This window comes from Nycticebus coucang, chromosome 13 (genome assembly GCF_027406575.1).
Source record: "Nycticebus coucang isolate mNycCou1 chromosome 13, mNycCou1.pri, whole genome shotgun sequence".
NCBI lineage: Eukaryota > Metazoa > Chordata > Mammalia > Primates > Lorisidae > Nycticebus > Nycticebus coucang.
In genome coordinates, this window is record NC_069792.1 from 34672373 (window position 1) to 34695773 (window position 23401).

General features: G+C 38.8%; 1 long non-coding RNA gene across 1 annotated transcript in view; it reads left to right on the top strand.

The window, feature by feature from the left end:
- Window positions 1–4340: 4340 nt before the first annotated feature.
- Window positions 4341–23401, top strand: part of LOC128563207 (uncharacterized) — a 147599-nt gene continuing 128538 nt past the window's right edge. The window contains exon 1 of the long non-coding RNA XR_008373762.1: window positions 4341–4452. This is a non-coding gene — a long non-coding RNA (uncharacterized LOC128563207). The remainder of the gene's footprint in view (window positions 4453–23401) is intronic.

Sequence of the window (23401 nt, forward strand, 5' to 3'; positions counted from 1 at the left end):
CTTTTAAAGATGTTCAGAACATGTGATCCTAGGAATAACCAATTGGGAATGATATCAGATTATTTCCTTCATTACCAGCCTCTGCATATTTTCCTCTGAGTTATGTTTTTAATAGAAATTTCTCAACTTGGTTCTCCCTGCCAAATTGTCATTGAACTTAGAGTACAAATTATTTTTAACTGCTAACAGGATATTTTAAATGTTCTTGTTTTGACAGCTTAATGCTCAGTGCATTGAATTTCCCTCTATTATTTCCATACATATTTAGCCCAACACAGAGGGAGGAAATCATCTTGGGATAAACTTTAACCCCCTTTTCTTGGATTTTTATTAAAATTGCAATTATGTAGTTCTTTCTAAATTGAGGAATGTTAAGAACCACCTTGGAGATTCTTAAGTAGGTGTGAAAGCTCTTTGGGATAGCACTGTCTCAGGAATTACCCGGCAATTAAAACCAAATTAATAATGGGATTTGAAAGTACTTCAGATTCCCAATTTCAAATGTTTTGCATGAATAAATAAGTATATTCAATTCATTCTTCTGGACTATCAATTTAATTAAAATAATGATTTAGTTTCACTCTTTCCATCTCCCAAATGACAACATAGTATTGATTTCTACAGGTCTCTTAAAAAGTAGGTCCCAATTTAAAATAGACTGAGAAAATTTATTTAGTTCCTGAGCTATCTTACATGCTCTGAATTTACCAGGTGTAAATAGTGTTACTTTTACTTGAATGATAAGAAATGGTGTGATTGCAATCAAAATCTATTTTTTTCTTTTACATAGTGACTAATCTGTGAGATTCATTTTCTAAAGTAATCATGTTTTTTGTGTTTTTTTTTTTTTTTTTTGAGACAGGGTCTTATTCTGCCACCTGGGTAGAGTGTGGTGGCATCATAGATCATAGCAACCTCAAACTCTTGGGCTCAAGCAATCCTGCCTCAGCCTCTGAGTAGCTGGGCCTACTCCGAGTAACAGGTGCCCACCACAACACCCAGCTAGTTTTTCTATTTTTAATAGAGATAGGTCTCAGTCTTGCTCTGGCTGGTCTTGAACTCCTGAGCTCAGGCAGTCCACCTGCATTGGCCTCCCAGAGTATTATGATTATAGGCGTGAGCCACTGCACTTGGCTATAATCATGGTCTTCAATCTTTCCACCCCATACCACAATGATGAAAAATGTTCATATGTGCAACAAATTCCCTATCCAGATTTAGGAAAGAAGAAATTAACATATTGCAGGATGATGTATCCCACTGAACAGTATCTACTGAGCACAGGACTGATCCACAAGCCCACTGGGGACTGTTACATGCATAGGCTACCACCCGGGTTGGGCTTTCATTAGAGATTTATCCATTTTCCCATTGAACAAGATCATTCAGATGGAAAACAAATAAAAATGACTAAATTTAATAGAGGGATAGTTTTGATGATGTTTTTAATTAATAATAGTTTACTTTTTTAAATATATGTTAATGCTTTATTTTTAGTAACAAATTGCTTCAAATAGCTTTGCAAATGATTATCACATTTAAATATACTTGTATATTACCTGTATTGTAATTTAAACATGCTTTAAATTTAGAGATGGATTGATACTTTACTTTCTAGATACACATGACTCATGGCTCTTAAACACTTGAAATACGACTAATGTGATTGTGGAACTGAATTTTAAATTTTACTTAATTTTATTTAAAATGTAGGAAATGAAAGTTGGGAAACTGTTACATATGTTTGGAACAATTTGAGTAGGTCAGTCTACTTTTTCAACTGTAAATTTTATAAAATCTAAATGTTGGTCAACTATTTCAAAAGAAAATTTAGAGTCTGAATTGAAATGGACTGTTAGCATAAAATACATATCATGTTCTGAAGATAATATAAAAAATGTATCACATTGTATTAAAATTTTTACACTTATCACATGTTGAAATGATATTTTAGATATATTAGGATAAATAAAACATATTAATATTACTAAAATTATTTTTCCTTTTTACATTCTTAATATGGCTATTAGAAAATTTTAGATTATCTATGTGGTTTGCATTATGTTTCTCTTGGACAGTGCTGTTTTAGAGTGCCATAATGATGCCAAGATTCATTTGGGGATTTTTTGTATATATGTATTTTTTATTTCATATTAATGTAAGAGTACTACAAATGATTAGATTACATTGACTACATTTCTAGATAAAGTCTAAGTTGTAGTTGAGTCCTTCATCCAGGGGATGTGCTGTATACCCTTATATTGTGCCTATTGGATGAGACCTTATCTTTCCTCTCCTTCCTCCCCTTTCCTCTGTCCCTTCTCTCTCCCCCCCCCACTTGAACATACTTATGTTTTTCTCTTGTGTGGGTATGTAGTTGTTTTTCTATTGGTTTCATATTAGTATTGAGTGCATTGGATACTTGTATTTCCATTCTTATGACACTTTTCTAAGAAGAATATGTTCATCTTCATCCAGATAAATACAAAAAAGGGTAAAATCTCTATCTTTTTTTGTGGCTGGTTAGTATTTCATGGTATACATATACCATAGTTTATTAATCCATTCATGTATTGATGGGCACTTGGGTTGTTTCTGTATCTTGGCAATTGTGAATCGAGCTGCAATTACCATTCTAGTGCAAATTTCCTTGCAATAAAATGATTTTTTTCTTCTGCGTAGATACCTAGTAATGGAATTGCCTCTCCATAATATGGTTCATTTGTTTATTCAATGCGTGAGTCAGGCACCATGCTGACCCCTAGTGATTCAACAGTGAGTAAGCCCCACCCCCATAGGCACTTACTTGCTCTCTTAGAACTTACATTCTAGTGCTGGAGAAGGTATTGTAATAATATACAAGGAGGCAAATAAACCACCAGCATGCCTGTTAAAAAATTTTTTTAAAACTTGAAGAATATTTCTGTGGACTAGTAGCATCATCTTCCTATGTTATCATATTTAGTGCCTGATCATTGCTGGAGAAATGGCATAGTTGAGATTTTCGAGAAACAAACACTGGCCTTTTTAATAATTTCATGTAAATAGGAATAGCAATAGCCTAAGGTAAAGGGCCTTGGAACTTAAATAGCAATGGAAGTATTAGGATTTGAGGGAGTAGTTGAGTCTCCCTCATGAGATAACATGAGAAAATTCCATGTTATCATTCATGGAGAGTAACAACATAGGCTCGGCAGAATTTCTTACCTGAAGAAATGTTGTCCTTTAAAGGCAGTTTTGTCTATCTTCCAAACACAGGTACCATCCTATGTAATGCTAATATCCTTACTATGCATAAGTCCACAAAGTTATGTTTCATGTAAGGGAGAGAACTTTTTCTAGACAATAAGCTGTCTAGAAATTGAATGCAGAGGCCCATATCTCATCCTCTGAGGAATAAGCAGGAATACAGGCAACTGCTCAGTTGCTCCAGAAATTATCTTCATCTCAGTCCCTAACACTTAATCTTGCTGGCATGGATAACGTGGAATCTTCTCTCATCAAACATTAGCCATGTGAATGAGGTAGCACAAAATAAAGAGATCACACTAAAAAGAAAACCTGAGAACGTGGCCTTGGATTCAATGCTCTTTGAACTATATTCTCCCCATGTATTAATAAAGAGAATGTGAATTTAACCAAAATTTCAGTGCTTATTCTTTCTTAAAAACTAGTAGAAATTATTTTCAAACACTATTGCATTGTATAAAATTCACACCGGCAAACAATTTTCAAAAGTCTTTTTTTCAAGCCTGCTATGTCTAAGGTACTGAACTATGTGGGAATATAATAGTAAACAAGACTTGGTTTCTGTCTATCTTTTATGATCCAATTTCTCATTCCAGTTAACAGCCTGGGCCCAAGATAAAACATAAGCCTTTTTAAAGTGTTAATTTTGATAATTATCTTGACATGAACATTTCTTTTTTTTTTTAATTGTGCAAGAATCTTGCTGTTCTAAACATTTTTACACTTTTATTATCTTTTATTAGCATATCACATATACAACAGAAAAAATACTTTTATCTCATCTCCAATCTCTCTTCATTCCTGAATTTCCTACTCTACCTTGAACTTCATCCCATCCACAACTTAAAATTTCCTAGAGTGTTGCTCTTTACCAAATATTTGGATTAATGAATTATTCAACAAAAGGCATGAGGTATGAGCATGGGCTATCATGCTTAATGCTTGTGTATGTGTTTAAAACCAAGAAAGCCAGGGACCCCTGAGTTTTAGAAAGATGAGTACAGTGGCCCTAGAAAGAGTGGATTCTAAAGGTTGCAGTGAGAAGATGCAAATCTGCTTACAAGGCAAGAGTTGAGAGGGGCTGAGCAAGGATAATGCCAGTGACACAATGAAGAAGCAGTAGAAGAAATTGAACAACAGTATAGAAAAGGTGCAGGAAACTACTCCCTTCTGGAGGAGCCTAGTGCCCTGCCCAGAAACAAGGTAAGTGGAAGATAATTTGATTTTGATTATGGAAAGAATTCCAACAGAGGTGACTGTGCCTTTACTCGCAAATACTCAGACCCACCATTAAAATGCACATGCCAGGTGGGAAGTTTCCTCAGAGCTGTGGGTAGAGGTTTTTAGTGGCCAGAGCTTTGTTCCAGGGCTGTGGAGGTTGGGGAAAGGCCCCCAGATACTCAGGGCTGACAGAGTATGGGCACTCTCTGATTCCAGCCCTCTGCCTTGCACTTTGCTCTTCTATGGACAGTGTCCATGGAATGCATCCCTCTGACCTTTGCCTGTGTTTATTTCTTTTAGAGGAAATGAGGGTATTTTTTCTGTCAATTTTTAAGTTGAAGAGGAAACATACCACTCTCTGAATAATGAGAAGTAGAGACAAAACACTGATGAGAGGGAATGTTTGCACAGCATAATTGTAGCAGCTTAAGGAAGGGTTCAGGCCAAGGCTCTCCTTTTATTTGAGACAAAGTTCCTTTCTTAAACCAAAAACTGTATTACCAATGTTTGGGGGCTTGTTAGATTTTTAAGACAAAATTTAGGAAATTTAGGTGTATTTTAGTTTGGTTTTCTCTCCTAACAGATTAGGGGGAACATTTAATATGAGGATTGTTTTATACTTCCCATCCTAGGTTTAAGAGGCAAAGTAAAGGTGACCCTGTATGAGTCTGTGTGTCACTCACTGTATGTAGGTTTACAAGGAGCCATCATTGACTTGTGACTCTTTGACTTCAAATGGGGGCAGTTTTGGAAAGCATGAGTAAGCCATAGGCTGTGTAGCAGCTAAGGGCTTGTGGCTAATTATAGACTTGCATTGTGCCTTGGAGGTTGTGGCCTAACTTCTTCACTTGCTGTCTTACTCATTAAAGAGACTCCTCGTCTGTAGCGTAGTGGGTACAAGTGGGAACCAACAAAAGATCTGGCAAAGCATTTTCTGAATGTGAAGAGTTACCTTCTTTATCCCTATATAATATGGCAAGCATCACTATGAACTCATTGCAGGCAAAAGTTAAAAGCCCAACTAAGAAAACCAGAAAGGAACGTAGAAAACAAAACGTGTGAATCATAAGATATCACCAAGAAAATGTCCAGGGGGTGACAAACAGAAACACACACACACACACACGTGTCAAATTTGTTCTTTTCTTTTCCTAGATTCTTTCCTCTTCTGAGTCCCACATTTGAGCTCTTTGAGGATGGGGCTGTGTTTTATCCATCCTTGTACAACCTGGCTTTAGCCTGAGGTCAGACAATTAAGTTCAACCATATCCTAGAAAAAGTGCTAGCTACTTCCTTGTTGAGTACCACTATGGTCACCCTCAAAGTACTCCTCATAGGAAGCTATGCACTGATGCTAATGCGTAGTCCACCCTTCAAAGAATTTTGGAACTTTTTTCTGAAATGGCCATCAGAGCTGTCATCACTATGGTCACCCTGGAAGTACTCTCATTGGCCATTTGGTGACCATAGTGATATTCAGCAATGATGTATATAGCACTTTTTCTAGGATGAGTTTGCGAACTGTATTGACTGCATATATATGACACATGGTAGTTCATTGTTGAATTAGGAGAATTGATCAGGTTAACTTAGATGGCATTAAGGTATAAATAGGACACAGAATAATCTATATTTTAAAAGATGATCCCAATTAATCCCACAATTTTGTTTGTGACAGAGTCACTCTTTTCAATCCACAAGGAAACACACCCTATCTCTTCCAAATATCTGTCATTGCCTCACCTTTACCAACCTCAACCCACTTACATTAATTATGATTTTTAAATTGCACATATACTATGTAATTTAAAGAATACAAATGGAAGTAAAAGTCAAGATGATACTCAGCAGCGTGCTCGCTAAGTGCCTACTTAGAGTGCCAGTTACAGTGCTTGATGCTCTGGTCTGAGAAGGAATAAAACACAGGTGGGAAAGCATTTGAGGGTAACACAGAGTCAGGAGCGTTATAAATAAAGAACCATGGAGTGAGATGCTTCACGCAGCCTTGATCAAAATAAGGTTGAAGGATGGCTCTGGGTGTCCTGGGCAAAGTCAGGTGTAAGAAGTCGGGTGTGGCAAGGCAGACACCACTTGTAGGGGCACCAAGAGGGAGCCCAGAAACAGGAGGAAGCTCTACCATATGATAAACAGAAAGGCATAGGTGGCTGAAATAAGAGGATAAGAGACAGTACAGCATTAAGCATGGTCAGAGCCAGCAGGCCCTCGCCTGTTGGGAGCCGACCTCCTGGGAGGCAAGGTCCCTTAGTTTTTTGTGTTTTTTTTTTTAAGTTATCTTTTATTTCATGGTACTGCTTTTCTTTTTTGGCTGGGGCTGGGTATGAACCCACCATCTCCAGCATATGGGGCCAGTGCCCTACTCGGTTGAGCCACAGGCACCGCCCAAGTTCCCTTAGTTTTGAGGAACCACATCTGAGGCAAAGACCGAATGCAACCTGGCCCCAGCTGTTTTCCTGTTATGGCTTTTGTTCTTGAACCAGATTACAATGGAGACATGCCCTTTTGGTCATCCCAGACTGCTGACAATGCTATTCTGCTTTTAGGCTGCTTTTAATCAAGTTATGCAATTATGACAAAATCATGCCTTCAAGCATGAAGCCGTGCAGTAAAGTTGAGGTTGCCTTGTCCTATTGAGGAAAGGTCCTCCTGATCCTGCTATTTTCTGTGTTTCTTTTTTCTATCCCGCACAAGTCTACTCCTGGGTTCCTAATAACTTGGCTAGGCTCCTGGCACTCGCCAGCCAGCCTGAGGGTATGGTGTTAAGTTAAACAGAAATATGGAATAATGGAAGAATTTTAATGAGATAACATGGTCATGTTTGAGTTTTTCCATGATTATCCTGGTGGAGGAGTAGAAAACTGATTGGGGTGGAAGGTGGGGATTAGTGCAGAAATTTGAAAATAAAACTTACTAATAAATATCCACCCTGAAATTATCACTGAACATTTTGGTTTATACTTTGTGTATACATATTATAATATTTTCTAAATGACATAATAGTCCACATTACTTTGGAATGAACTTTTTCACTTAATAAAATATTCACAAAATTTATTAACATCTAGTATGGATCAAGCACTATTCTAGATACTGGAATACAATTACAAACTCTAAATATCATTCTGTATCGTAAGTATAACAGTCCCATACCATTTTTAATAACTACAAAGTATTCCACAGTATAGAATATATACCATATTAGAAACTCATGCTGTACAATAAAATGTTTTGTTCTAGTTTTGGTTTTATTTTTTTGCTATTATAGGGAATACTGTACTATAATGACCATCTTCATACAAATATCAGACCAGATGTTTCCAGTGATTTCCTTAGGCTACATTTTTAGAGATGAAAATGCCAGGGTGAATAAACAGATATTTTAAGGCTTTAAAAATATATGGGCAACTATTTTTGCAACATACTTGTACCAATTGATAATCTTATTTCACATGGATACATGTCATAAAACCATTCAGACATTTTAGAATTCAAAAAATGTTTAAAGGTGGAAGGTATTTTATACACACAGAGTGAGGCTACTCTAAAGTTTTGCGAGAAAAAGGACCTAAAGTTGGGCAATCAGTAGTGACAGAGCTGCATGTATGTTTTCTGAATCCATTACTCTTTCCATTAATCTGTGCTCCTCCTATCAGAAAGCCTAGAATTGTTAATAACCAAAGATATTTTTAATCACATCATAAACTTTAGAAGAGTGTAATGTGGAACTGGGTTTAAGGAACCTGAGATCTTAGTTCAGCTCTTCTCAAGAGTGATAATTCTAGGGTCCTGTTGCACCCTGTGCATTGTGACTGTATGTCTGTGATTCCGACCTCTAGACTGTGAGCTCCTTGAAGGAGGAATGTTACATCCAGAGCGCTTCTGTCAAATAATAGGCACAGTTTCTGGTTCACATTAGATACTTAGGAAATAATATGTGCATGAGAGAGTGAAAGAGAAATTAGGGAGGAGAAGGAAGAGCAAAAAAGAAGTGGGAAAAATATCAAGGAAAGAGGGAAGAAGGGAAATAGAGAAAAGGCTCACTTACGATGAATAATGGGCACCCTGAGGTTGCTGACAAAATATGAACCATGTGCTGGAATGAAAATACCAGGCAGTAGCAGATGCCACAATGGACACTAACCGTGACTTGATGCTGACAAAGAGACAGAACAGGAGTGGTTCATCCAGGAACAATTTTGATTACAAGGCCACATTGAGTATTCCTTCTGGGAGGCGCTTTTGCTGTGAGACTTCCCCTAGTGAACTCTGATCGAGTAAGCAAGCACACATGTCAGGCATCTGGGAACTACATCTGCCATCTGGGTGTTAACTTCCCTCCTGATGATGACAATCCTTTCTCACTGGGTGAAATGAGCATTCCTGTGCTTATTCTGTGGCTTGCCAAGACTCTCTATGTCTAGATGCTATTACTCCTGTTGCAAGATTCTGGATGTTGATTCTGTGCTATGAAGATGCTGACATTCTTTATAATTTTGACATTCTATTACACCTTTTGTTCCATGCACACTAGCATACCTGTGACATTTTGTGGTTGCCTTATAATGGTATATAATAGAAAGATCCAAGAGTGTTGGAGTTAAGATGTGTTCAAATTCTATTATTCTATTATCACTGTTCACTAGCTTGTGACCTTTGGCAAGCTAATTAATTTCTACAACACTCAGCTTTCTCGTCTGTACAACTGGAAATCTGTGTCTTATCATTATTGTTTAAATTAGCAATCTTAAAGGTCAAGTATTTTGCATGTTGCCTAGCATATATTTGCATATGTTGCTTAGCATATAAATCACTCAACATGTGGCAACAGGAATGGTAGTAGTAATGATAATAATAATAACAATAATAATAATAATATAGCCCACCCCTAAAGACAAATCACAAACTTGGAGAGGTGAGTCGTAGGCTGGGAAGAATTGAAAAACTTCCTCTGATGAAGAATAGCCTTACTCAGAATCATCTTGGGTCTTAGAACTCTCCAAAGACTGAACATTTTTCACCAATGACTCTGTAGTGAAAATTTAGTTTTGAGACCAATTGCAGCTGTAGAAATTAACGAAATTCAAAATGAGTTTTCATGATATCCATAATTCAGAACAAGAACATTTTTTTGAGAGGTAATACCATGTTAATACTATGTCTCTGCTATGGTGGAAAGTATTCCTCCCCAAATAGTAATATTTTTAATGCTTACAAAATTTAGATAGAAAAATTCAAACTACATAGATAAGAGAAAGTGATTATTTCACTCTCCAGTGATCATAACTTTTAATTTTAATGAGTTTTTTCAGTCTTTATCTCTACAGAAGTAAACATACATATGGAATATGAATATGGATTTAATTAAAGACATCAGGTAATATGTCAATACCGTGTACCTACATATGCTTCCACAACCATTTTCTACATTTAGTAACACACCGCCCCATTGTTCTAGACCATTTTGTGTTGCTTTTGTGTTGCTGAAAATGGGTAAGCTATAAAGAAAAGGAGTCTATTTAGGTCATGGCTCTGCAGGGAGGGAAACTCAAAGGCATGATGGTGGCTTCTGGCGAGTTGTGTTGTGCTACATCATCACATGGCAGAGAAGGTCGAAAAGAAAGTGGCCATGTGTGAAGAGAGGAGAAACCCAGAAGTGTCCGCACACTACCCAGAAGTGTAGCAACCAACTCTCATAAGATCTAATCCAGTCTTCCCAGAGAGAGAACTCACTCTCACTGGTTACCTAAGAACAGGGCCAAGAAGGACCTGCCCCCAGCACTGGAACCCTTCCACTAGGCCCCACCTCACAACACTGCCATGTTGGAGATGAAATGTCAGCGTGAGTTTTGGTGGGGACAAGCAGAATCCAAGCCAGTCATCTTTTCATGTCAATGAATATGCCTCATTTTTTGAAATTGCTACCAAGTATTCTGTTTTTAATAGTGCCACTTTTTAATCAGTGCCTCCACTTTTCATTGTTAAAAAAAAGGTAGCAAACATTCTTGTACATATATATCTTTGTCTAGTTGTGTAAATATTTTTATATAATAAATGCTCTCAGGTGGAATTGATGGACCAATGGCTAAATGTTACTGAATTATCTTCTTTAAATTCCCACCAATAGTGTGAGATGGCCTATTTCCTCTTACTGAATCTGGCTTAAAATAAGGCTTGTTTTCATTGAAACTTATCATTTGGAATAGTCAACATGGCCACAGAGCAAGTAGATTAAAAACACAAACTTGAGTACTAGACCAAGAGCCAGAAGCCTACAAAGGCCTGGTTCGTATCAGTCAGTAGCTCCCCAGCACATATCTGGTGACAGACTGACTATCTGACTATCTAGCCAAGATCTTCAAGGCCTGGCTTGGGAAAGGTAAAAAAAAAATTGAATGAGGAAATAAGAAACTTTATATACAAACTCTGGAATTCATAGTCTTCTGCTTAAAAAATAAAAAGGTGTGTAAGTGAAGAGTTTGAAGATACTTGTCTTGAGAAGGACTTTTTAAAATTCCAGTCAGAAGGAAGGGGAGTATACAACAGTCAACTGTGTATTTTCATCTGCTTTCCAAATACGAGGTATAAAATTGCAGGAACCATATTTGGGTCGTAACTACTCTCTCAAGGCCAATCAAGACCTCACAAAGTATGCTTTTTCCCTTTTGTGCCTTTTAAGTGGTTGAAAATTTGCATTGTTTCCAATGGAGGTGATTTTTTTTCTTTAGTAAGTATAGGAAACAGGTTTGAAATATTATATTTCTTCTAAGACAAAAAGACATTGACATTGTGATTCAAATTCTTTGAATGCTGGCTCTCTTAAGTCTTTAAATCTCAGAGAATGCTTTCCACACATTAAAGAATAGATTTGTCAATCAGGGAACAAGTTTCTTTAATATGGACATAAAAATAAAGAAAAAACCAGCACAAAATCTACTCTAACATTCAGGAAATTATAATGAAAATTTACAGTTTTCCGATGTTGTTATTTCCATGCTAGAGTGCACCATGGGGAATGTTTGCCCTTTTCATAACCTTCCCCTGGTGATGTACACCATGAACCTGCCTCCTGATCATTAATTAGTACCGCATGGTGCAAAAGATTCTATCAATAGCCGGGCGTTGTGGCGGGCGCCTGTAGTCCCAGCTACTCGGGAGGCTGAGGCAAGAGAATCGCTTAAGCCCAGGAGTTGGAGGTTGCTGTGAGCTGTGTGAGGCCATGGCACTCTACCGAGGGCCATAAAGTGAGACTCTGTCTCTACAAAAAAAAAAAAAAAGATTCTATCAAGAATAATTTATTTTGCCTACATAAAGATATAATTCTTCAAAGGCATATCAATGAAAACTGATGCCGAAAAGCTTCTATGAACATCTCTGTTAAAAATTGCTATAGTGTTAAATAATAATAAATGAAAAATTCCAGGCAGCAAAAGTTTCATCTAACATAAATAAAATCCATCCCTTGCTTATTTCTGAGTAGATTAGCCAGGTGTTTGTGTGTCAAGAATCATGCATTACTTTGACCTGAATTAATTTTTTTCCCAAATATTTCCTTTATCTCCTTTTTTCCTAACCCAGAAATTATTTAATATTTTGGCAAAAAAATCTGTGAAAGTTGTTAAGTTCATTTGTACTTCGAAGCCTGTGATTTTTCAAATAATCAGTGAAGTTTAACTATGTTTTTAATATTTGCGTTGTTCTCCAAGATATTCCCTGGAATACACTTTCATTTCTTAGAGTTATGTTAATTATTTATTTCTTAAATCCTCAAAGAAAAGGGTTCTGGCTTAGGAAAAAAATCCAATAGGATTTTTTTTTTTTTATTTTGCCATAGTGTCTTTGAGTATTAAATATGCGTTTCTTTTCTTTTCCTGGTTTAACCCCCCAAAAGAAATCCTTTGAATTATATTAGCAGGCAAGACTATGAGCTTAAAAATTTCCAGTGATACAAAGTAGAATTTTGCTTTATTACAGGTTCCTCTGGGATTTTGATTTCTGATCATCCTAAAATTTGGAAGCAGTTATTCCAACTCTTGCTCTTTGCCCTAGTTGTCTTGCCAAAGTCTGCAAATGTAATTCTGACATTCTCACAAATCAGACCAAGGGATATTGTTCTCGCTTCCTTTTAGAAGGCTTTTTCCCCCTTTGTCCTTTGACATACTTCTGAGTTCCTCTGAACCACAGAACAGGGGCTATTTTAAATCGAGGCAATGACACACTCTCAGTTCCTATATCCATGTTTTTCACTTGGGTGTATGTGTTGTCTTAATTCAATGTAACATTTGCTATAGAAATAGTACAGAGTGCAGCACAGTTATTTCATAGTTGTGAAAACATGTAGAGCATAAAACCTTACTGAACAGATATTTTTTCTTTTAATTGTTGGATGCTTGCTTAAGAACATGGTTTGGATAAAACATTCTAAGTACATAGAAGGCATATAATAATTTTACACATAGGCTCTACTCTTTAATGTTTTAGGCTAATCTTTATAAGATGTTCTTTTTCCTTCAGGGAGTATTGTTAAAAAACTTACTACTTCTATTGTTCTCCTGGATTTCCTCAATTAGTGCAATTTTATAATGATACTTTTTCTAAAAAGTTAGAAAAATTGTGCTGCTCTTATTGACCTCTTATAAATTTTCTTTATTTTATAGATGAAGCAATAGAACCCAAATATGTCATATGGCTTATTTAATATCACACAGATACCAACTCAACCAGCATCACAAAAGAGTTAACTTTGCTCTCTTCCATATTGAAATCTTACTTTCCTAGTGTTTTTCTCAATTTTTCTCAATAAAACTGAAATTTGATTTTCCCTATATTGTAGTCCAATATATACTTTGTTAGTAGTTGTAATATTCACCATCTGTATTGGACATACTTAAGCAACTCTTTAGATTTTCTTGGTAGTGTTATCTGTTGGCACCTCAGCTATTTCCTCTGCCCCAGCTTCCACTGCAGCCAAGACAGTACATCAAAAACAATACTGCACTGTGCCTTTAAACAGATATACCAGGAAGCCCAGCACTATCCCCACAGTCATCTTCTCCACCCTCTCTCTGTCTGGCACTGCTGTGTCTACTTGCAAGTAACTCAGTGTCTAAAGGACCTTAGCAACTGACCTGGGACAGGCACTAGGGGAATCTCAAAAATGTGTCCCATTCCTTCCCCCTTTTGCCCACTTGTGGCCAGACCTTGAACAGAGCAGCACTCCCTAAAGTGAGGTATACAGGCCACCAGTTTCAGAAGCCCCTTGAGAGCTTGTTAAAAAATACTGATTTCTAGAGCCCACACAGCAATTAGAATCCCTTGGAGCTGGACACAAAATCTGCACTTTCTACAACCTCTCCAGGGGAGACTGACATTGGGAATCCCTGCCACAGACTACTCAACAAGTAGTTCTGAAACTGAATCAATTAGCTCACTTTCTTGGGAACTTTTTAGACTTAGCCTTCGAGACCCATCCTCCAGAGACCTGAAGGTCCATGGTCGAGCAGGGAGTCCTGACAGAGCTGGCGTACCTGGGACTGGACACTCAGATTCGGGAACCACTGCCTAAGATTGTCTTCCTGTGAAATTATCCTTCTGCTACTTGAATAAGTGAAATAATTAGTTCACAAACCTTTCCTGGTGTAATTACAAAGGGATAACTGAGTTGTGATTTCATTGAATTGCCACAGAAAGATTTTGAGAAACAAAAAGGCTATGATGAAAAAGAAGGAGGTCCCTCACACAACTTGGGAAAGCAGCATGGCAGATGACCACTGCACTTGCTGCATTAGGGAGTGAGCTTATGCAGAACACCACCTGCCTGGAGATCAGGGATCACCTTTTATCTAATCACTTGCATCAGAGCCATATTCCAGCTCCTCTCTCATTTGACTCAGAAATCTAACAGAACTCCCTTTAGCCTCAATAGACCTGTGATTCCAGTTCAGAAATCAAGGATCCCCATTTTTCCATTTGCTCACCTGACAGGATTTGTGGGGTTCATTAAGCTTGACAGGATCCAATCCAATCATGAACCTCTGGGTGTTGGAAGTAGGAGTTAGGGCAGAGGAATTTGGGATGAACCTGATTAAACAGATGAAAGTTGACAATTCCATGGCAGTGTTTCCCAAACCTGGCTCCACAATATCACTTGGAGAGCTTAAAACAGCAAACAGTAACAACAACAGCAACAACAAAAAACCAGACTCCTGGGACTTGTCCACCATATTAGAATTTAAAGATTATAGTAGAGATAGTTTCTGTGACTTAAAATGAGATTAAAGAGATAGCCAACTGGTAGCAACCCTTGGCAGAGGCTCCTGAGCAGAGGAAGAAAAACTGGATGGAATCAAACTCCATGAAGTCAAAGATGGGGAGCTGAGCCAAGAAAGAAGTTCAGCAAGGAATGCTCTTCCTTGGAGGAAAGGAAACAAATTAGAGGTACAAAGCCTACCTACCAGAGGACAGGAGACCCCTCCCCCAAGCAGAGGGCCTGCCACAGGCTATCTGTGAAAAAGCAGGGAACAAAAGACCTCTCATTTTACCTCACTGGAGAGAGCTGCTAAGCTCCAGGTCTCTTATGAACCTAGACACCACCCCGCCAGGCATAAAATTGAACATATATTTCCCCCGACAAGTCCAAATTCCCAGTCCATCCTTTCCCCATCGCAAGGTGGTCTGAAGTTCTGCACCCTGCAGAGCACAGAGTGTTTGGTCTTGTCCTGAGAGAACTAGGCATAGAGTGGACCGCCAACCATCAGGATGAAATCTGTGACTAATGAGGAAGAAAGAGGATGTGGGAAGAAAGGGACACTAGGCAGGAGGGGGAGCAGTCCCCTGGTTATGACTATGTCCGGCCAGTGGTAGTGTTGACCCTCAGTTCGGGCTGTGTCTGGCAGGACAGGGTGCAGAACCCCTGGCTCTGACAGAACTCACAGCAGGAAAGTGGTTTCCCCATGTGGACTGAGTTTGGCAGACTGGGCTGGTCCCCAGCCCCTGCTGGGCCTGCAAGCAGAGGCTTGATAGGTGTGGACTGCGACCTGATAGCAAGGGTTCAGGTCTTCCAAAAGAACCCTAGAGCAGTGGCTTACTGGGTGTAAACCTAAACCTGAAGGCTAGGGCATGGTCCACTGTCTCCAGTGAGTCTGGTGAGCAGAGGCTTACCAGGTGAGGACTGAGACCTGTGGATGGAGTGTGGTGCCCTGACTCTAACAAAACCTGTGAACAGAGGCTTGCCAGGCAGTGGACTGAGATTGGCAGGTGGGGGCATGTTCCCCTGACTCAAACTGGTCTGTCAAGCAGAAACTAGCCGTGTGTGGACTGAGATAGGAGGGCAGGGCCTGGTGCCCTGACTCCAACAGAGACTGCGAACAGAGGCTTGCCAGGCAGTGGACTGAGATTGGCAGATGGGGGCATGGTCCCCTGACTCCAACTGGTCTGGCAAGCAGAGGCAGCTGGACATGGACTGAGACTGGTGGGTGGGGGTGTGGCCCCTGGCTCCAGCTGGGCCTGTGAGCAGAGAAGCAGACAACAGTGTGAACTGAGTCTGGTGGGTGGGAGTGTGGATCCCTGGCCCCAATTGTGCTGTTGGAGACCCTTGAATTCCTCTCTGTTGGGCAGGGTTTGCACTGCCTGAGACAATTTGGTTGGAACCCATGTCTGGAGCTGTCCACTCAGGGACATCTGAGGTTGACCTTCGAAGTTCTGTAGATGAAAAGAACCGAAGGGTGGGGGCTGGGCACTGCAGCAGTTTGTATCTCTTCACAGTCAAGATTTAAACTCTATACTGTGGTAGGAGTAGGATAGGGTAGAGGTTGGCTGATATCAAAACAGAGCTAGCTTGCACTATCTCACCAAGTATGTCCTCAGAGTCTCTGGCTAAAACTCTGAAAGGGGCCTTTGTAAGGTTGTAGGAGATAAGCCACAATTACAGCGCTTTGGTAAGGGGCTATCTCTACTAGCTGGGAACCCCAATTCAATTTTACTCTACCAGTTCTAATAACCAAATGGTGGAAAATAAATATGGTGCATACCCAACAGAAGAACTCTAGCAATATGAATAACCAGAGTAGATCACCCCTGCAAGAAATGACAAAGGAGACACAACTGAAGATGCCATGCATAGACAAATGGCTGCAATGTCAGAAATTGAATTTAGAATATGACTTGCAAATAAGATAAATAGAATGGAAGAAAAGATAGAAACTGAATTCCAAAGAGTAGTTCTAAAGTCATCTCAAGAATTTAATGAATTCGAAGCCCAAGTCACCAAAGATATGAACATAATGAGAAAAGAGATAGCAGAGCTCGAGGAAATGAAAAAGTTAATTGAGGCGCTCCAAAATACAATAGAATCCCTCAGTAATAGAGTTGACCAGGCAGAGATAAGATCTCCGAAACTGAAGACAAAGCTTTTGAATGTTCCCAAACACTCAAAGAGGCAGACAAATGGAGAAAAAAGAGATTCTCCATCTTTCTTTAAGGCTGCATAAAATTCCATGGTGTACATATACCACAATTTATTAATCCTTTCATGGGCCAATGGGCACTTGGGCTTCTTCCATGACTTAGCAATCATGAACTGGTCTGCAATAAACATTCTGGTACAAATATCTTTATTATAATATGATTTTTGGTCTTCTGGATATATATCTAGTAGAGGAATTGTAGAATCAAATGGCAGGTCTATTTTTAGATCTCTAAGTGTTCTCCAAACATTTTCCAAAAGGAACATAATTAGTTTGCATTTGCACCAGCAGTGTAGAAGTGTTCCCTTTTCTCCGACATCCACACCAACATCTCTGGTTTGGGATTTTGTGATGTCGGTTAATCTTACTGGAATTAGATGATATCTCAAAGTAGTTTTGATTTGCATTTCTCTGATGATTAAAGATGATGAGCATTTTTTCATATGTCTGTAAGCCATGTGCCTACCTTCTTCAGAGAAGTTTCTCTTCAAGTCCCTTGCCCAGCCTGAGATGGGATCACTTGTTCTTTTCTTGCTAATATGTTTGAGTTCTCTGTGGATTCTTGTTGTTAAACCTTTGTTGGAGACATAACCTGCAAATATCTTCTCCCATTCTGAAGGCTGTCTGCTTGCTTTACTTACTGTGTTCTTGGCTGTGCAGAAGCTTTTTAGTTTGATTAGGTCCCTGCAGTGTATTTTTAATGCTGCTTCAATTGCTTGGGGGTCCTCCTCATAAAATATTCGCCCAGGCCAATTTCTTCAAGAGTTTTTCCTGTACTTTCTTCTAGCATTTTTATAGTTTCATGTCTTAAGTTTAAATCTTTAATCCAGTGAGAGTCTATCTTAGTTAATGGTGAAAGGTGTGGGTCCAGTTTCATTCTTCTATAGGTCACCAGCCTGTTAACACAGCACCATTTGTAAAATAGGGAATCTTTTTCCCACTGAAAGTTTTTAATTGGCTTGTAACAGATCAAATAATGATAAGTAGCTGGGTTCATCTCTTGGTTCTCTGTTCTGTTCCATACATCTACCTATCTGTTTTTGTGCCAGTACCATGCTGTTTTGATCACTATTAGTTTATAGTATAGTCTGAGGTCTAGTAGTATAATTCCTCCTGCTTTGTTTCTATTTCTGAGTAATGTCTTGGCTCTTCAAGGTTTTTTCTGATTCCATATAAAATAAAGTATTTTTTTTGATATCTTTAAAGTATGATGATGGAGCTTTAATAGGGATTGCATTAAAATTGTATATTACTTTGGATAGTATGGACATTTTAACAATTTTGATTTTTCCCAGCCTTGAGCATGGTATGTTTTTCCATTTGTTAACATCTTCAATTATTTCTTTTCTTAGAGTTCCATAGTTCTCTTATAGAGAACTTTCATGTCCTTTGTTAGATAAACTCCCAAATATTTCATCTTCTTTGGCACTACTGTGAATGGAAGAGAGTCCTTGACTGCTTTTTTGGCATAACTATTTTTGGTATATATAAAGGCTACAGATTTATGAATGTAGATTTTGTAACTTGAGATTCTGCTGTATTCCTTGATCACTTCTAAGAGTTTTGTACTAGAGTTCCTGGTGTTTTCCAGATATATAATTATATCATCTGCAAAGAGTGAAAGTTTAATCTCTTCTGACCCTATATGGATACCCTTGATCACCTTTTCTTCCCTAATTATGATACCTAAAACTTCCAACACAATGTTGAAGAGCAGTGGAGACAATGGGTAACCTTGCCTGGTTCCTGATCTGAGAGGAAATGATTTCAATTTAACTTCATTCAAAATGATATTGGTTGTGGGTTTGCTGTAGATAGCCTCTATCAGTTTAAGAAATGTCCCTTCTATGTCAATTTTCTTAAGTGTTCTGATCATGAAGGGATGCTGGATATTATCAAAAGCTTTTTCTGCATCAATTGAAAGAATCATAGGGTCTTTGTTTTTTAATTTGTTTATGTGCTGAATTATATTTATAGATTTATGTATATTCAACCAGCCTTGAGATCCTGGGATAAAACCCACTTGATCATGGTGTATAATTTCTTTGATGTGTTGCCAGATCTGTTTGTTAGGATCTTCTTGAATATTTTTGCATCAGTGTTCATTAGTGATATTGGTCTATAATTTTCTTTTCTGTTGGGTCTTTTCCTGGTTTGGAGATCAAGGTGATGTTTGCTTCATAGAATGTTTTCGGTAGTATTCCTTCTTTTTCTATATTTTGGAACTAGGACCTATATTACTCAATATAGGTTGAGTTAAAGGTTTTGTAGAATTCCAAAGTGAAGCCATCTGGCCCTGGCCTTCTTTTTAGGGAGATTTTGTATAGTTGATGCTATTTCAGAACTTGATATAGGCCTGTTAAACATTTCCACTTGATTCTGGCTAAGTCTTAGTAAGTGGTGTACTTCCAAGTATTGGTCTATTTCCTTCAGATTTTCATATTTCTGAGAATAAAGTTTCTTGTAATATTCATTAAGATTTTTTGAATTTCTGAGGTGTCTGATGTTATTTCATGTTTACCATTTCTGATTCATGAAATTAGAGATTTTACTCTTTTTTTCCTGGTTAGGTTAGCCAGAGGTTTATTTTATTTACCTTTTTGAATGAATCAAACCAACCAACCAACTTTTTGATTTATTGATCTGTTGTATAATCTTTTTGTTTTCAATTTCATTAAATTCTATTCAAATTTTGGTTATTTCTTTTCTTCTACTGGGTTTGGGATTGGAATGTTCTTCCTTTTCCTGTTGCTTTTCCTTTTCCAGTATCCCAGAGGTTCTGATAATTCATGTCTTCATTATCATTTCATTATCATTTTGTTCCAAAAATTTAGTAATTTCCTTCTAAATCTCATCTATGACCCAGCTATCATTCAACATAAGGTTATTTAGATTCCATGTTTCGTATGAGTATGCAGATTCCTGTTGTTACTGAGTTCAACTTTTATTCCATGATGGTCCAAGAAGATGCAAGGAATAATAGATTAAATTTGCTGAGGTTAGACTTGTGACCTAAGATGTGATTGATTTTGGAGTATGTTCTGCGGGCTGATGAGAAGAATGTGTATTCAGTTTTGTTTGGATGCAATGTTCTGTAGATGTCTGTTAAATCAAAATGTTAAATGATTAAGTTTAAATCTAGAATTTCTTTGCTCAGCTTCTTATTGGAGGATCTATCCAACACTGCCAAAAGGAGTGTTAAAATCGCCCACTATTATGGAGCTGGAGGAAATCAAGTTGCTTATGATTGTTAGAGTCTCTCTTATAAATTGACGTGCATTCAGGTTCGGTGTATAAATATTAATAATTGAAATCTCATCATATTGAGTATTACCCTTAACAAATATGAAGTGACCATTCTTATCCTTCCTTACTTTTCTGGGTTAAAGCCTATTGTAACTGTGAATAAAATTGCAACACCTGCTTTTTTCTGCTTTCCATTTGCCTGGAATATAGATGACCATCTCTTCACCCTGAGTCTACATTTATCTTCTAGGGTAAGATGAGATTCTGGTATACAGCAGATATCTGGTCTGAGGTTTTGTATGCAGTCAGCCAACCTGTGCCTCTTTAGGGGGTAATTTAAGCCATTGACATTAATGGAGAATATTGATAAGCCTGGTAGAATTTGTGGTATCGTGTTTTTCAAAAGTCCAGTGGACATTTTTAATCCTTTCACCACTGTGGAAGTTGGAATTTGATCAAAAGTTTCTGAGTGGGTTTACTTTTGTGGTGGAGGATTGCAGTGTTCATTATGGAGGATAGATCTGAGAATATCCTGGAGAGCTGGTTTAGTTATGGCAAATTTCTTCAACATGTGAATGTCATAAAATATTTAATTTCTCCATCATAAATTAAACTCAGTTTAGCTGGATATAGGATCCTGGGTTGAAAGTTATTTTGTTTTAGGAGATTAAAATATGATGACCACCCTCTTCTAGCTTGAAAGTTTTCAGCAGAGAGATCTGAATTCCTTCTAATATTCTTCCTCTAGTAGGTTATGGTTTTCTTATGTCTGGTTGATTTCAGAATTTTCTCCTTCATATTAACTTTAGTGAAGTTAATTATGATGTGCCTGGGGGGTGTCTTATTCAGGTTGAGTCATGCTGGGGTTTCGAAACTGTCTTCTATCTGAATTTCAGAATCTCTTGCCATGTCTGGAAAGTTCTCTTTCATAATTTCATGAAGAAGATCCTCTGTGCCTTGGAAAGCCACTTCATCACCTTCAGGGATTCCTATCAGCCGAATATTAGTTTTCTTCAAATTATCCCAGAGCTCTTTGAGAGAATAATTCATTTTTGTTCTCCATTTGTCTTCCTGTCTGAGAGTTTGGGAGTATTCAAAAGCTTTGTCTTCAATGTCATAAATCCTTTCTTCTGCTTGCTCATTCTGTTGCTGAGGGATTATATTGTATTTCTCAGATCTTTGAGGGCTGCAGATTTTTTCTCTATGTGTCAAAATCTTTGGTCATTTTTTCATTGAGTTTGTTGAATTCTTGAGACAACTTTTGAAATGCTCCTTGAATTTCTAATTCTAACCTTACCTCTATTCTATAAATCTAATTTGCAATCCAAATTCTGAATTTGATTTCTGACATCCCAGCTATCTGTTTATGAATGGGATCTTCAGTTGTGTCTGCCATATCTTTCCGGGGGGTGGGGGGGGGTTGATCTACTCTGGTTATTCATGTTACTGGAGTTTTTCCACTGATTCTGCCCCATGATTATTTTACACTGTTTGGCTAGATGAGCAGATAAAGAGAAGTGGGGTGGGGGCTCCAGGATTAGTGATTAACAAGCCCTTTGCCCAAAATCTGAGATTGATGTCTATACCTTTTCCCCTAGAGCTTTGCCAAGGACCCATACAGTGTTCCAGCTTGAGAAACTGGGGACTTGCTTAGTGTGGTGGGGATAAGGGGCTCTGTCTTGTTTTCAGCTGGTGTCTTTTCTACCCCAGTGAATCAGTTACTCTGGGTTGAAGTCTCAGCTGTGGAGAAATACCAGGAATTAAGTCACCCTGCACCCAACAGGCAACAATTGGAAAATAAAAATCAAACCTTCCACAACCACACACCCAGGGTAACAGTTTGGATAGTCATCGGGTGATTGGCCCAGTTCAAGAGATAGAAATCAGTTATTCCAGTCAGCATCAGTCTCAGGTGGGAGTGTTCAAAAGGTCTACAGCAACTAGATAGCACGGGTCTGCTGGAAGCTAAAGTATGACTCTAGTGCTCCATGAGAACAGAAGGACCCACCCAGAAAATAAATTAGTGTGGTAATTTTGATGCCTCCTTTCCCACCTTGCAACTCTGTCACACCCAGTCACTGGTAACCCTGCAGGGCTGTGACCCAGTTCTTTCCCATGAGCAGATGCTCCAAGGGTTTGTGCCTGCCATTAGTCACAGGGAGATCTATGTCTTCTCAGCCAGGCCATCCCTCTCTGCCACTATCCATCAGGGGAAGGTGAGGCCTGACAACCTAGGGTGCTTAATGGAGTCTGGGGCGCTTCACTCAGTTCCAGTTCTGCCCCTGATTGATGTTGCTGATAGAACAAAACAACTTTGCAGAATTTGTTTCTGTCCTGGCTATATTCCCCTGCAGACCAGATGCTGTTTGAGTTCACAGAACCTGCAACTCAGCCCTGGTCTGTGCTGCAGCCCGGTCTTGGCTGCAGTCTCTGTTGGGGCAGGTGCGGTTAGAGCTCACATTCAGCTGTTAGTTCCAGCCTCTGCCTGCACGCCTTCATCTCAGCTATGATACCCTGAGGGCTGGGTGCATCTTAGGCTCAGTAAAGCAGTCGCTTGGGTCAGCCCCACCCTGGGAGTCTGTCATCTCTGTGCTCGGGTGTTCTAGTCCTCATGCTCCACCCAGGCCAGTACCACCTCAGGTATACCCTTTACTCACAGGGCCTGCATTCCATCCCAGATCTGTTCTGCCCGTGGCTGCCACCAGTGAAGATGCCCAACTTCCTCTGGTTGCCCAGAGAGACAGGGAGTGTGTCTGCGGAATATCCCTAGGGATGTGAGCCCTATTATTCCTACTGCTGTGGCTGCTGCTCTGTGCCATAGGGTTCCACCACTTCTGTATGGTTCCCTCTCAGTTGACTGTCTTCTTCTCCTTACTCCCATGCAACAGAATCAGCACAGACCAGCAATAGCCCTTGCCCTGTCCACACCTCTCGAGAAAATGCCCAAGAATCTTGACTCCTAGGGTGACAGGCTTCCAGACATTGGGATGAGATTGGAGGGGAGTGCTAGGAGTTCAGAATTGCATGTAGAGAATATATACAGTGTTATACAGTTTTATGTCTGGCAGGAGAGTGCCATGGCACCCTAGTAGGGGAAGTAAGTCCAGTTTTTAGAGGGTCTCTCCCGTGGAATATAATGGGAGGAGTTTTGAACTCTGTTCACTTGTTTGTATGGAGTATACTGTGAGCCATTCTCATGGGGGAGG